Source organism: Scyliorhinus torazame, chromosome 22 (assembly GCF_047496885.1).
Source record: "Scyliorhinus torazame isolate Kashiwa2021f chromosome 22, sScyTor2.1, whole genome shotgun sequence".
NCBI lineage: Eukaryota > Metazoa > Chordata > Chondrichthyes > Carcharhiniformes > Scyliorhinidae > Scyliorhinus > Scyliorhinus torazame.
The window spans coordinates 109,961,234-109,976,596 of NC_092728.1; the positions used below are offsets into that span (position 1 = coordinate 109,961,234).

Genomic DNA, 15,363 nt, shown 5'->3' on the forward strand with positions numbered 1-15,363 from the left:
AATTCAGCAAAGAAGGACAGCATGGTAGCATTGTGGTTAGCACAAATGCTTCACAGCTCCAGGGTCCCAGATTCGATTCCGGCTTGGGTCACTGTCTGTGCGGAGTCTGCACATCCTCCCCCGTGTGTGCGTGGGTTTCCTCCGGGTGCTCCGGTTTCCTCCCACAGTCCAAAGATGTGCGGGTTAGGTGGATTGGCCATGATAAATTGCCCTTAGTGTCCAAAATTGCCCTTAGTGTTGGGTTGGGTTACTGGGTTATGGGGATAGGGTGGAGGTGTGGACCTTGGGTAGGGTGCTCTTTCCAAGAGCCGGTGCAGACGCGATGGGCTGAATGGCCTCCTTCTGCACTGTAAATTCTATGATACTATGATAAGGACAAAGGGATTGATTAAGAAGGGGAAAGTACAGTACGAAAGGAAGCTTGCAGGGAACATAAAGACTGATATGTGAAGAGAAAGAGGTTGGTAAAGAGAAATGTAGGCCCCCTACAGACAGAAACAGGGGAATGCTTAATAACGACAAAGAAATGGCTGAGCAATTGAATACATACTTTGGTTCTGTCTTCACAAATGAGGACACAAATCAGATCCCAGAAATGTTGGAGAATGAAAGGTTTAGTGAGAGGGAAGAACTGAGGGAGATCAACATTAGTAGAGAAATGGTGCTGGGAAAACTGATGGGATTGAAGGCGGATAAATCCCCAGGGCCTGAGAATCTGCATCCCAGAGAGCTTAAGGAGGTGTCTCTGGAAATAGTGGATGCATTGGTGGCCATCTTCTGGGATTCTATAGACTCGGGAACTGTCCCTGCAGATTGGAGGGTAGCTCGCGTCACTCCGATATTCAAAAAGGGAGGTAGAGAGAAAGCAGGGAATTATAGACCAGTAAGCCTAACATCGGTAGTGGGGAAAATGCTTGAACCCATTATCAAGGACTTTATAGCGGAACATTTAGAAAGCAGTGGCAGGATCAGTCAGAGTCAGCATGGATTTATGAAGGGAAAATCATGCCTCATAAATCTGTTGGAATTCTTTGAAGATGTAACCAGTACAGTTGACAAGGGGAGCCAGTCGATGTGGTATATTTGGACTTTCAGAAGGCGTTTGACAAAGTCCCGCATAAGAGATTATTGTGCAAAATTAAAGCGCATGGGATTGGGGGAAATGTATTGAGGTGGATAGAAAACTGGTTGGCAGAGAGGAAACAAAGGGTAGGGATTAATGGGTCCTTTTCAAATTGGCAGGCAGTAACCAGTGGGGTACCACAGGGATCGGTGCTGGGACCCCATCTATTCACAATATATATTAATGATTTGGATGAGTTGCAGATCAAAGTTTGCAGATGATACCAAATTAGATGGGAGGGTGAATTGTGACGAGGTTGCAGAGATCCTACAGCAATATCTGGACAGGTTGGGCAAGTGGGCAAACCAATGGCAGATGCAGTTTAATTTGGATAAGTGTGAGGTTATTCATTTTGGAAGCAAAAACAGGAAGGCAGATTACTACCTGAATGGTTGTAAATTGGGGAGAGGGGAGTGTGCAGCGGGACCTGAGTGTCCTTGTGCACCAGTCGCTGAAGGTAAGCTGCAGGTGCAGCAGGCGGTAAAGAAGGCGAATGGTATGTTGGCCTCCATTGCGAGAGGTTTCGAGTATAGAAGCAGGGATGTGTTGCTGCAATTGTACAGGGCCTTGGTGAGGCCACACCTGGAGTATTGTGGGCAGTTTTGGTCTCCTTCTCTGAGGAAGGATGTTCTTGCTCTCGAGGGAGTGCAGAGAAGGTTTACCAGACTGATTCCAGGGATGGCGGGACTGTCATACGAGGAGAGATTGACTAGGTTATGGATTGTTCTCGCTGGAGTTCAGAAGAATGAGGGGGGATCTCAGAGAGACTCATAAAATTCTAACAGGACTGGACAGGGTAGATGCAGGGAAGATGTTACCAATGATGGGTGTGTCCAGAACCAGGGGTCACAGTCTGAGGATTCTGGGTAAACCATTTCGGACAGAGGTAAGGAGACACTTCTTCACACAAAGAGTGGTGAGCCTGTGGAATTCATTACCACAGGAAGTAGTTGATGCTAAAACATTGAATATATTCAAGAGGGGGGTTAGATATAGCACTTGGGGAGAATGGGATCGAAGGCTATGGGGAGAAAGCAGGATTAGGCTATTGAGTTGGATGATCAGCCATGATGGTGATGAATGGCGGAGCAGGCTCGAAGGGCCAAAAGGCCTCCTCCTGTTCCTATCGATGTAAATACATAAGACATACATAAATACACAATGTAAATGTACAGACACAGGCATCGGGTGAAGCTGACGGAGACAGTGCTACTCAGTAGAGAAGATGTGTGGAGAGATCAGTTCAGTCCATAAGAGGGTCGTTTAGGAGTCTGGTGACAGTGGGGAAGAAGCTGTTTTTGAGTCTGTTCGTGCGTGTTCTCAGACTTCTGTATCTCCTGCCCGATGGAAGAAGTTGGAAGAGTGAGTAAGCCGGGTGGGAGGGATCTTTGATTATGCTGCCCCGCTTTCCCCAGGCAGCGGGAGGTGTAGATGGAGTCAATGGATGGGAGGCAGGTTCGTGTGATGGACTGGGCGGTGTTCACGACTCTCTGAAGTTTCTTGCGGTCCTGGGCCGAGCAGTTGCCATACCAGGCTGTGATGCAGCCCGATAGGATGCTTTCTATGGTGCAACTGTAAAAGTTGGTCAGGGTTAATGTGGACATGCCGAATTTCCTTAGTTTCCTGAGGAAGTATAGGCGCTGTTGTGCTTTCTTGGTGGTAGCGCAGCCTGGGTAGATCCGGACAGATTTGTACTGATGTGCACACTTAGGAATTTGAAGCTGCTAACCATCTCCACCTCGGCCACACTGATGCAGACAGGGGTGTGGTACTGAGGGAGTGCTGCACTGTCAGAGGGTCAGTACTGAGGGAGTGCTGCGCTGTCAGAGGGTCAGTACTGAGGGAGTGCTGCACTGTCAGAGGGGTCGGTACTGAGGGAGTGCCGCACTGTCAGAGGGTCAGCCTGAGGGATTGCCGCACTGTCAGAGGGTCAGTACTGAGGGAGTGCCGCACTGTCAGAGGGTCAGTACTGAGGGAGTGCCGCACTGTCAGAGGGTCAGTACTGAGGGGAGTGCCGCACTGTCAGAGGGTCAGTACTGAGGGAGTGCCGCACTGTCAGAGGGTCAGTACTGAGGGAGTGCCGCACTGTCAGAGGGTCAGTACTGAGGGGGTGCCGCACTGTCAGAGGGTCAGTACTGAGGGAGTGCCGCACTGTCAGAGGGTCAGTACTGAGGGAGTGCTGCACTGTCAGAGGGTCAATACTGAGGGAGTGCTGCACTGTCAGAGGGTCAGTATTGAAGGAGTGCAAGCACTGTCAGAGGGTCAGTACTGAGGGAGTGCTGCACTGTCAGAGGGTCAGTACTGAGGGAGTGCTGCACTGTCAGAGGGTCAGTACTGAGGGAGTGCCGCACGGTCAGAGGGTCAGTACAGAGGGAGTGCTGCACTGTCAGAGAGTCAGTACTGAGGGAGTGCCGCACTGTCAGAGGGTCAGTACTGAGGGAGTGCTGCACTGTCGGAGGGTCAGTACTGAGGGAGTGCCGCACTGTCAGAGGGTCAGCACTGAGGGAGTGCTGCACTGTTGTACGATGCATTCTTTCAGCAGGTGCATTAATCAGGCTGCTGCATGGTTGCATGGGTGGGAGGGTCTCTGTCATCTCCTGTTCCTCTATTAACATTGCTGAACGTAGATAATATGTTATTATCACATTGTTGACTGTGGGATCTGCTGTGTATGAACTGTGGGATCTTGCTGTGTATGAACTGGTTGCAAAGTTTGCTCCACGATCACAATGTTTGAAAGCTCCTGGTTGGCTGTCAGCTGGGATGTGCTGAGGTTGTGATGGGTGATTTGAACTTGTCGACAATGATGAGACTTCCAGGTGTCCAGTCACTCACTGCTTCCTTCTCTCTTCAACACAGGGTCCACGAGGGGCTCAGGGTCCTCCTGGTCCCACAGGGAAACCAGGCCGCAGGGTGAGTGCACACCGTGTTCCTGACCCTCCCACTGCCTGGGTTACTTAGGGTTCCAATTCTCCCCAAAGCGGAGGGAGGGGAGGGCAGGGTTCAGGGTGAGAGTTAGGGTAGGGAGGGTGGGGGAGGGGTTGGGTCAAGGATGAGGGGGGGTCATGGTGGGGAGGATGGGTGAGGAAGGGGGTCAGGGTGGAGGGAGTGGGGGGGCAGGGATTGGAGGTTGGGGAGGGGAGTGAGGGGAGGGGAGTGAAAGGGGGGAGGGGAGTGTGGGGAGGGGAAGGGGAGTGGGGAGGGCAGGTGGGGAGGGGGTAGAAGGGAATGGTGGGGGGGGGTGTGGTGAGGGGAGTGAGGGGAGGGGTGAGTGAGGAGAGGGGAGTGAGGGAAGTGTGGTGAGGGGGGGGTCGGGAGGGGAGGGGGGGATGGGAGGGTAATGACGGGAGGAGGGGGGATGAGGGGAGGGGCGAGAGGAGTGTGGGGAGGGGGGGAGTGTCAGGAGGGGAGTGTGGGGAGGGGGGAGTGTGGGGGGGAATGAAGGGAGGGGGGAGAGTGTCAGGAGGGGAGTGTGGGGGGGAGGGGGGGAATGTGAGGTGGGTGGAATGTAGGGTGGTGAGGGGAGGGGAATGAGGGGAGTGTGGTGATGGGGGAGTGTGGGGAGGGGAGGGGAATCAGGGGCGAGGGAGTGTGGGGAGGGGAGTGTGTGGGGAGGGGGGAGTGAGGGGAGGGGGGAGGGTAATGTGGTGAGGGGGGAGTGTCGGGAGGGGGGAGTGTTGGGAGGGGGAGGGGAATGTGGTGAGGGGGAGTGTCGGAGAGGGGAGTGTGGGGGGGGAGTATTTTGGGGAGTGAGGGAAGGGGGGAATGTCAGGAGGGGAGTGTGGGGGGGGGGAGTGTGGGGGGAGGGAGAATAGTGTGGGGAGGGGAGGGGAATGAGGGGAGTGTGGGGAGGGGAATGAGGGGAGGGGTGAGGGGAGTGTGGTGAGAGGGGAGTGGAGTGAGGGGAGGGGAATGAGGGGAGTGTGGGGAGGGGGTGAGGGGAGTGTAGGGAGAGGGAGGGTATGAGGGAATGGTGAGGTGGGCTGGATATGGAGACAGTTGAATTCTTCAAATTCAGGAATGTTTCTGATGGGGTTTATCAGGGGCAGTGTTGTTGGGACTGGAGGCTGGGCAGGCACAGATGGAAGAGAATCGATAATGAACCAGAGAGGAAGAAAAGGAAAGATTATTTCCAGATTGAGAACCTGGAATGTGCATTAGAGAGAAGTCGGCCCCCGGGGGGCCGGGCGGAAGGTTTTTCTGAGCCGGGGGGAGTTCAGGGTAGATTTCCCAGAATGAGGCCTGGACACCAAGAGATAAGTTACACAGAGAGAGGAAATAAACTGGGCATGTGTTCACTGTACCCCAGTGAGAGTCAGCACCTTCAGGAGAGGAGGGGACCCTGTACCCCAGTGAGAGTCAGCACCCTTCAGGAGAGGGCCCTGTACCCCAGTGAGAGTCAGCACCTTCAGGAGAGGGACCCTGTACCCAGTGAGAGTCAGCACCTTCAGGAGAGGGACCCTGTACCCCAGTGAGAGTCAGCACCTTCAGGAGAGGAGGGGACCCTGTACCCCAGTGAGAGTCAGCACCTTCAGGAGAGGAGGGGACCCTGTACCCCAGTGAGAGTCAGCACCTTCAGGAGAGGAGGGGACCCTGTACCCCAGTGAGAGTCAGCACCTTCAGGAGAGGAGGGGACCCTGTAACCCAGTGAGAGTCAGCACCTTCAGGAGAGGAGGGGGACTCTGTACCCCAGTGAGAGTCAGCACCTTCAGGAGAGGAGGGGACTCAGTACCCCAGTGAGAGTCAGCACCTTCAGGAGAGGAGGGGACCCTGTACCCCAGTGAGAGTCAGCACCTTCAGGAGAGGGACCCTGTACCCAGTGAGAGTCAGCACCTTCAGGAGAGGGACCCTGTACCCCAGTGAGAGTCAGCACCTTCAGGAGAGGAGGGGACCCTGTACCCCAGTGAGAGTCAGGCACCTTCAGGAGAGGAGGGGACCCTGTACCCCAGTGAGAGTCAGCACCTTCAGGAGAGGGACCCTGTACCCCAGTGAGAGTCAGCACCTTCAGGAGAGGGACCCTGTACCCCAGTGAGAGTCAGCACCTTCAGGAGAGGAGGGGACCCTGTACCCCAGTGAGAGTCAGCACCTTCAGGAGAGGAGGGGACCCTGTACCCCAGTGAGAGTCAGCACCTTCAGGAGAGGAGGGGACCCTGTACCCCAGTGAGAGTCAGCACCTTCAGGAGAGGAGGGGACCCTGTACCCCAGTGAGAGTCAGCACCTTCAGGAGAGGAGGGGACCCTGTAACCCAGTGAGAGTCAGCACCTTCAGGAGAGGAGGGGGACTCTGTACCCCAGTGAGAGTCAGCACCTTCAGGAGAGGAGGGGGACTCTGTACCCCAGTGAGAGTCAGCACCTTCAGAAGAGGAGGGGACCCTGTACCCCAGTGAGAGTCAGCACCTTCAGGACAGGAGGGGACCCTGTAACCCAGTGAGAGTCAGCACCTTCAGGAGAGGAGGGGACCCTGTACCCCAGTGAGAGTCAGCACCTTCAGGAGAGGAGGGGACCCTGTACCCCAGTGAGAGTCAGCACCTTCAGGAGAGGAGGGGACCCTGTAACCCCAGTGAGAGTCAGCACCTTCAGGAGAGGGACCCTGTACCCCAGTGAGAGTCAGCACCTTCAGGAGAGGAGGGTCCCTGTACCCCAGTGAGAGTCAGCACCTTCAGGAGAGGAGGGGACCCTGTACCCAGTGAGAGTCAGCACCTTCAGGAGAGGAGGGGACCTTGTAACCCAGTGAGAGACAGCACCTCAGGAGAGGAGGGGGACACGTACCCCAGTGAGAGTCAGCACCTTCAGGAGAGGAGGGGACCCTGTACCCCAGTGAGAGTCAGCACCTTCAGGAGAGTAGGGAGAGTCTATACCCCAGTGAGAGTCAGCACCTTCAGGAGAGGAGGGGGTCTGTACCCCAGTGAGAGTCAGCACCTTCAGGAGAGGAGGGGACCTTGTAACCCAGTGAGAGACAGCACCTCAGGAGAGGAGGGGGACACGTACCCCAGTGAGAGTCAGCACCTTCAGGAGAGGAGGGGACCCTGTACCCCAGTGAGAGTCAGCACCTCAGGAGAGTAGGGAGAGTCTATACCCCAGTGAGAGTCAGCACCTTCAGGAGAGGAGGGGGTCTGTACCCCAGTGAGAGTCAGCACCTTCAGGAGAGGAGGGGACCCTGTACCCCAGTGAGAGTCAGCACCTTCAGGAGAGGGACCCTGTACCCCAGTGAGAGTCAGCACCTTCAGGAGAGGAGGGTCCCTGTACCCCAGTGAGAGTCAGCACCTTCAGGAGAGGAGGGGACCCTGTACCCCAGTGAGAGTCAGCACCTTCAGGAGAGGAGGGGACCTTGTAACCCAGTGAGAGACAGCACCTCAGGAGAGGAGGGGGACACGTACCCCAGTGAGAGTCAGCACCTTCAGGAGAGGAGGGGACCCTGTACCCCAGTGAGAGTCAGCACCTTCAGGAGAGTAGGGAGAGTCTATACCCCAGTGAGAGTCAGCACCTTCAGGAGAGGAGGGGGTCTGTACCCCAGTGAGAGTCAGCACCTTCAGGAGAGGAGGGGACCTTGTAAACCCAGTGAGAGACAGCACCTCAGGAGAGGAGGGGGACACGTACCCCAGTGAGAGTCAGCACCTTCAGGAGAGGAGGGGACCCTGTACCCCAGTGAGAGTCAGCACCTTCAGGAGAGTAGGGAGAGTCTATACCCCAGTGAGAGTCAGCACCTTCAGGAGAGGAGGGGGTCTGTACCCCAGTGAGAGTCAGCACCTTCAGGAGAGGAGGGGGACTGTACCACAGTGAGAGTCAGCACCTTCAGGAGAGGAGGGGACCCTGTACCCCAGTGAGAGTCGATGCTTTTCACTGTGTGACTGATTTTCTGCTTTGTCAGGGCCGGGCAGGGTCGGATGGATCCAGAGGAATGCCGGGAACAACAGGGCGGAAGGTAACCACAGATTCTGCAGCAAATCACAGTACGAAAACATAGTACTCTCTGAGTGCGGCATACAGGAGCTGACAACTGAGACATACACACACACACACACACACACAGACTGTACAGGAGCTGACACTGAGACACACACAGACTGTACAGGAGCTGACACTGAGACACACACACAGACCGTACAGGAGCTGACACTGTGACACACACACAGACCGGACAGGAGCTGACACTGAGACACACACACACTCACAAACACACACAGACCGTACAGGAGCTGACACTGAGACACACACACAGACTGTACAGGAGCTGACACTGTGACACACACACAGACCGTACAGGAGCTGACACTGAGACACACACACAGACCGTACAGGAGCTGACACTGAGACACACACACACACACACACACACACACAGACCGTACAGGAGCTGACACTGTGACACACACACAGACCATACAGGAGCTGACACTGAGACACACACACAGACCGTACAGGAGCTGACACTGAGACACACACACACCACACACACACACACACAGACCGTACAGGAGCTGACACTGTGACACACACACAGACCGTACAGGAGCTGACACTGTGACACACACACAGACCGGACAGGAGCTGACACTGAGACACACACACACTCACAAACACACACAGACCGTACAGGAGCTGACACTGAGACACACACACAGACTGTACAGGAGCTGACACTGTGACACACACACAGACCGTACAGGAGCTGACACTGAGACACACACACAGACCGTACAGGAGCTGACACTGAGACACACACACACACACACACACACACACAGACCGTACAGGAGCTGACACTGTGACACACACACAGACCATACAGGAGCTGACACTGAGACACACACACAGACCGTACAGGAGCTGACACTGAGATACACACACACACACACACACACACACACACACAGACTGTACAGGAGCTGACACTGAGACACACACACAGACCATACAGGAGCCGACACTGAGACACACACACACACACACACACACACACACACAGACCGTACAGGAGCTGACACTGTGACACGCACACAGACCGGACAGGAGCTGACACTGTGACACACACACAGACCGTACAGGGAGCTGACTCTGAGACACACACACACAGACACACACACACACACACAGACCGTACAGGAGCTGACACTGAGACACACACACAGACCGTACAGGAGCTGACACTGTGACACACACACAGACCGTACAGGAGCTGACACTGTGACACACACACACACCGTACAGGAGCTGACACTGAGACACACACACAGACCGTACAGGAGCTGACACTGAGACACACACACACACACACACACACACACACAGGACCGTACAGGAGCTGACACTGAGACACACACACAGACCGTACAGGAGCTGACATTGAGACACACACACAGACCGTACAGGAGCTGACACTGAGACACACACACACACAGACCGTACAGGAGCTGACACTGAGACACACACAGACCGTACATGAGCTGACACTAAGACACACACACACAGACCGTACAGGAACTGACACTGAGACACGGCACACACCGAGCGTACAGGAGCTGACACTGAGACACATACACAGACACACACACACACACACACACACCGACCGACCGTACAGGAGCTGACACTGAGACACACACACACCGTACAGGAGCGGACACTGAGACACACACACACACAGACCGTACAGGAGCTGACGCTGAGACACACACACACACACACACAGACCGTACAGGAGCTGATACTGAGACACACACAGACCGTACAGGAACTGACACTGAGACACACACAGACACACACACACACACACTCACACAGACCGTACAGGAGCTGACACTGAGACACACACACAGACCGTACAGGAGCTGACACTGAGACACAGACACACACACACACACACACACACAGACCGTACAGGAGCTGACACTGAGACACACACAGGCCGTACAGGAACTGACACACAGACACACACACAGACCGTACAGGAGCTGATACTGAGACACACACACACACACACACACACACACACACACACACACACACACACACACACACAAAGACCGGACAGGAGCTGTCACTGAGACACACACACAGACCGTACAGGAGCTGACACTGAGACACACACACACAGACCGTACAGGAACTGACACTGAGACACACACACACAGACCGTACAGGAACTGACACTGAGACACACACACAGACCGTACAGGAACTGACACTGAGACATACACACACACACACAGACACACAGACCGTACAGGAACTGACACTGAGACACACACAGACCGTACAGGAGCTGACACTGAGACACACACAGGCCGGACAGGAGCTGACACTGAGACACACACAGACCGTACAGGAGCTGACACTGGGACACACACAGACTGTACAGGCGCTGACACTGAGACACACACACACACACAGACCGTACAGGCGCTGACACTGAGACACACACACACACACACACACACACACACAGACCGTACAGGAGCTGACACTGAGAGACACACACACAGACCGTACAGGAGCTGACACTGAGACACACACACACACACACACAGACCGTACAGGAGCTGACACTGAGAGACACACACACAGACCGTACAGGAGCTGACACTGAGACACACACACACACACACACACAGACCGTACAGGAGCTGACACTGAGACACACACACACAGACCGTATAGGAGCTGACACTGAGACACACACACACACACACAGACCGTACAGGCGCTGACACTGAGACACACACACACACACACACACACACACACACACAGACCGGATAGGAGCTGATACTGAGACACACACAGACCGTACAGGAGCTGACACTGAGACACACACACACATTACAGGAGCTGACACTGAGACACACACACACAGACCGTACAGGAACTGACACTGAGACACACACACACACAGACCGTACAGGAGCTGATACTGAGACACACACACAGACCGGACAGGAGCTGACACTGAGACACACACAGACCGTACAGGAGCTGACACTGAGAGACACACACAGACCGTACAGGAACTGACACTGAGACACACACACACACACACACACACCGTACAGGAACTGACACTGAGACACACACACAGACCGGACAGGAGCTGACACTGAGACACACACAGACCGTACAGGAGCTGACACTGTGATACACACAGACACACACACACACACACACAGACCGTACAGGAGCTGACACTGAGAGACACACACAGACCGTACAGGATCTGACACTGAGACACACACACACAGACCGTACAGGAGCTGACACTGAGACACACACACAGATCGTACAGGAGCTGACACTGAGACACACACACAGACCGTACAGGAGCTGACACTGAGACACACACATGGACCGTACAGGAGCTGACACTGAGACACACACACACAGACCGTACAGGAGCTGACACTGAGACACACACACAGACCGTACAGGAGCTGACACTGAGACACACACACAGACCGTACAGGAGCTGACACTGAGACACACACACAGACCGTACAGGAGCTGACACTGAGACACACACACAGACCGTACAGGAGCTGACACTGAGACACACAGACACACACACACAGACCGTACAGGAGCTGACACTGAGAGACACACACACACACACAGACCGTACAGGAGTTGACACTGAGACACAGACACACACACAGACCGTACAGGAGTTGACACTGAGTCACACACACACACACACACACACACACACACACACACACACACACAGACCGTACAGGAGCTGACACTGAGACACACACACAGACCTTACAGGAGCTGACACTGAGACACACACACAGGCACACAGACCGTACAGGAGCTGACACTGAGACACACACACACACACAGACCGTACAGGAGCCGACACTGAGACACACAGACACACACAGACCGTACAGGTACTGACACACACACACACACACACAGACCGTACAGGAACTGACACTGAGACACACACACATACCCACACACAGACACACATACCGTACAGGAACTGACACTGAGACACACAGACACACACAGACCGTACAGGAGCTGACACTGAGACACACACACAGACCGTACAGGAGCTGACACTGAGACACACACACACACACAGACCGTACAGGAGCTGACACTGAGACACACACACACACACACACACACACACACACACACACACCGTACAGGAGCTGACACTGAGACACACACACAGACCGTACAGGAGCTGACACTGATACACACACACAGACCGTACAGGAACTGACACTGAGACACACACACAGTCCGTACAGGAGCTGACACTGAGACACACACACACCGTACAGGAACTGACACTGAGACACACACACAGACCGTACAGGAGCGGACACTGAGACACACACACAGACCGTACAGGAACTGACACTGAGACACACACACAGACCGTACAGGAGCTGACACTGGGACACACACACACACACACACACAGACCGTACAGTAGCTGACACTGAGACACACACACAGACCGTACAGGAGCTGACTCTGGGACACACACACACAGACCGTACAGGAGCTGACACTGAGACACACAGACAGACCGTACAGGCGCTGACACTGAGACACACACACACACACACACACACACAGACCGTACAGGAGCTGACACTGAGACACACACACACACACACACACACCGTACAGGAGCTGACACTGAGACACACACACACACAGACCGTACAGGAGCTGACACTGAGACACACACACACAGACCGGACAGGAGCTGATACTGAGACACACACAGACCGTACAAGAGCTGACACTGAGACACAAACACACACACACACACACCGTACAGGAGCTGATACTGAGACACACACAGACCGTACAGAAGCTGACACTGAGACACACACACACACACACAGAACGTACAGGAACTGACACTGAGACACACACACAGACCGTACAGGAACTGACACTGAGACACACACAGACCGTACAGGAGCTGACACTGAGACACACACAGACCGTACAGGAGCTGACACTGAGACACACACACACAGACCGTACAGGAACTGACACTGAGACACACACACACACAGACCGTACAGGAGCTGACACTGAGACACACACACACACAGACCGTACAGGAGCTGATACTGAGACACACACAGACCGTACATGAGCTGACACTGAGACACACACACACACACACACACACACACACACACACACACACACAGACCGTACAGGAGCTGACACTGAGACACACACAGACCGTACAGGAGCTGACACTGAGACACACACACAGACCGTACAGAAGCTGACACTGAGACACACACAGACCGGACAGGAGCTGACACTGAAACACACACAGGCCGGACAGGAGCTGACACTGAGACACACACACAGACCGTACAGGAACTGACACTGAGACACACACACACAGACCGGACAGGAGGTGACACTGAGACACACACACACACACACACACACATAGACCGTACAGGAACTGACACTGAGACACACACACACACACACACACACATAGACCGTACAGGAACTGACACTGAGACACACACACACACACACACACACACACACACACACAGACCGTACAGGAGCTGACACTGAGACACTCACAGACAGACCGTACAGGAGCTGACACTGAGACACACACACACACAGACCGTACAGAAACTGACACTGAGACACACACACACAGACCGGACAGGAGGTGACACTGAGACACACACACACACACACACACACACACACACACACACACCGTACAGGAGCTGACACTGACACACACACACAGACCGTACAGGAGCTGATACTGAGACACACACACAGACCGTACAGGAGCTGACACTGAGACACACACAGACCGGACAGGAGCTGATGTAAGAAAATTATTGCTATAGTTTCTGATTGAACTAAAATTCTGTCTGATTTGACAGGGTGACCGAGGCTTTGATGGACTCCCTGGCCTTCCTGGTGAAAAAGGAAATCGAGTCAGTATAAACTTCATTATGTCTAACCCCGTGCTGTACCTGTCCTGGGAGTGTTTGATGGGGACAGTATAGAGGGAGCTTTACTCTGTATCTAACCCTGTGCTGAACCTGTCCTGGGAGTGTTTGATGGGGACAGTATAGAGGGAGCTTTACTCTGTATCTAACCCTGTGCTGAACCTGTCCTGGGAGTGTTTGATAGGGACAGTGCAGAGGGAGCTTTACTCTGTATCTAACCCCGTGCTGTACCTGTCCTGGGAGTGTTTGATGGGGACAGTGTAGAGGGAGCTTTACTCTGTATCTAACCCTGTGCTGAACCTGTCCTGGGAGTGTTTGATAGGGACAGTGCAGAGGGAGCTTTACTCTGTATCTAACCCCGTGCTGTACCTGTCCTGGGAGTGTTTGATGGGGACAGTATAGAGGGAGCTTTACTCTGTATCTAACCCTGTGCTGAACCTGTCCTGGGAGTGTTTGATAGGGACAGTGCAGAGGGAGCTTTACTCTGTATCTAACCCCGTGCTGTACCTGTCCTGGGAGTGTTTGATGGGGACAGTGTAGAGGGAGCTTTACGCTGTATCTAACCCCGTGCTGTACCTGTCCTGGGAGTGTTTGATGGGGACAGTGAAGAGGGAGCTTTACTCTGTGCCTAACCCCGTGCTGTTATGCTGTCTCTTGTCCTATGTGAAGGCAGCATGGTGGTGCAGTGGTTAGCACTGCTGCCTCACATCGCCGAGGTCCCAGGTTCGATCCCGGCCCCGGGTCACTGTCCGTGTGGAGTTTGCACATTCTCCCCGTGACTACGTGGGTCTCACCCCCACAACCCAAAGATATGCAGGGTGGGTGGATTGGCCACGCTAAATTGCCACTTTATTTGGGGGAAAAAAAGAATTGTGTACTGTAAATTTAATTTTTAAAATTCCACCGGGTAATGAGCCTGTCTGTTGCTGGAGGAAGTTTGGGTCTTCTGCTGATTACTCTGCCCCTCCGAGTGAACTCTGACTGCCTCGGTGACAGTATTTGCCCCGGGGGAGGGAGCTCTTCTCATTGCTCTGTTCCAGTCAGATTCATCTCTTTTTTTTTTAAATATTTTATTGAAAATTTTTGGTCAACCATCACAGTACATTGTGTATCCTTTACACAATAATATAAATAACAATGACCTGTTTTATAAACAAAGAATAAATAATATATAACAAAAACGAAAACTAAAACTAAATGGCAACTGCCTTGTCTCAGATAAACACTCTCCAAAAATATGATTTAACAGTCCAATATACAATTA

The 15,363-nt window shown here is 53.7% G+C and overlaps 1 long non-coding RNA gene across 1 annotated transcript; it reads left to right on the top strand.

Moving 5' to 3' along the window:
- Positions 1 to 3,979: 3,979 nt before the first annotated feature.
- Positions 3,980 to 14,085, top strand: LOC140398852 (uncharacterized). Its single transcript, XR_011937594.1, has 3 exons — positions 3,980 to 4,036; positions 7,991 to 8,044; positions 14,031 to 14,085. It is a non-coding gene; the product is annotated as an uncharacterized lncRNA (long non-coding RNA).
- Positions 14,086 to 15,363: the final 1,278 nt, after the last annotated feature.